Raw genomic sequence first — 1535 nt, forward strand, 5'->3', positions numbered from 1 at the left:
TCTTGTATGAATGGACTCGTGAGTGGAAGGAGTTTCTAGTTTTACAATTTTTGTTGGATTTCGAGAAATGGGCTCGGGGGCCGGGTTTGGGTGAATTTCGGGTTTTTAGTTTGAATTGATAGCTTTCCGTTTGGAATTGATTCCTTGGACTATATTGATTGCGTTGCATTACTTTTGGTTAGATTCAGGATGTTTGGAGGCCGATTCCAGAGGCAAAGGCGTAGTGAAGTAGGATTTGGCTTGGTTTGAGGTAAGTAACGCTTCCAAACTTGGTTCTGAGGGTTCGGAACCCCGAACTATATGTTATATGATTAAATATTGAGGTGATGCAAATGTCAAGTGACGGGCGTGTGGGCGTGAACAGTGAGGATTGTGGCCTGGTTCATTCCATGGCACCGCTTAGTGACTCTTTCTTGTTGATATCTGTGTTGTGATTATATGATTAAGGAAATGAATTGTAAATCATGCTAATTATCATGTTAGGGCTTCACGCCTATATTGTTGAGACCCGAGTGGTCGTTTCTTGCTGTCATCTCATTAGTTTCATTGATATTGTTTACTCGGTCTTGTTCATGCATATCCTATTATGTCTCAGCCTCAGTTGTTGTTATTTGGCACATAATATTATTGTTTCGGCTTAATTTCATGGCATTGTGAGCCCGTGTGTGTGAGACTAGAGAGCGATGACTGAGTGAGGTCGAGAGCCTGAATATGAGCGACAGTTATGGGATCGGGCTACATGCCGTAGCAAATTATTGATTATGCCTTCATTGGCTTGTTATAGCGCTTGGGCTGAAAGGAGCACCTCCGGAGTCTACACACCCCCAGTAAAAGCGGATGATATTATGGATTTCCCTAGACACAGATTGTTCGAAGTATTGATACTTGGAGATGGATTTCTCCTCAGGGTTGGATTACCATTGTTCTTCGATACCGGTTTACTTGAAGTCAGTGTTGTATATATTCCGGGATGGATTTCCCTGGGCCGGATGTCCATATGCGGTACCGAGCGGTTGAGCACTTGAGAGTTGGAGCACACGGTGCATTTTCATACATTTCTAGCATTGATATGTAGAGATTTGCTGAGTTTTACACTTCACATTATTTAGATTGGTATTTTGCTTTACTGTTGAGTAGAATAATTGAATTGCTAGCATGCCTACTTTACTGTACAATTTAAATGTGTTATAATTGTTGAGGTTTAGTTCGTCACTACCTATCAGTCCATAGTTTGGACTTGTTACTTATTAAGTTAGTGTACTCACGTTACCCCTATACCTTGTGTGCGGATCCAGGTATCTCAGGTCACAGTAGTGGCTGTTGACTATTCCAATCGCGGATTATCACCGGAGATAGCGAGGTATTTGCCTAGCGATCGCAGTTTCGCCTTTCTCCTTCTTTATATTCCGTCTAGTATACTTTGGCTACTTATAGACTATTTTGATCTTGTTATGTTTCGGAACAATTGTAGTATTGCTTATGACTTAGTGACACCTAAGGCCGGGCTTTTATTTTCCGCATTTTGGTTCTTGACT

This window comes from Nicotiana sylvestris, chromosome 3, assembly GCF_000393655.2.
Source record: "Nicotiana sylvestris chromosome 3, ASM39365v2, whole genome shotgun sequence".
Lineage (NCBI taxonomy): Eukaryota > Viridiplantae > Streptophyta > Magnoliopsida > Solanales > Solanaceae > Nicotiana > Nicotiana sylvestris.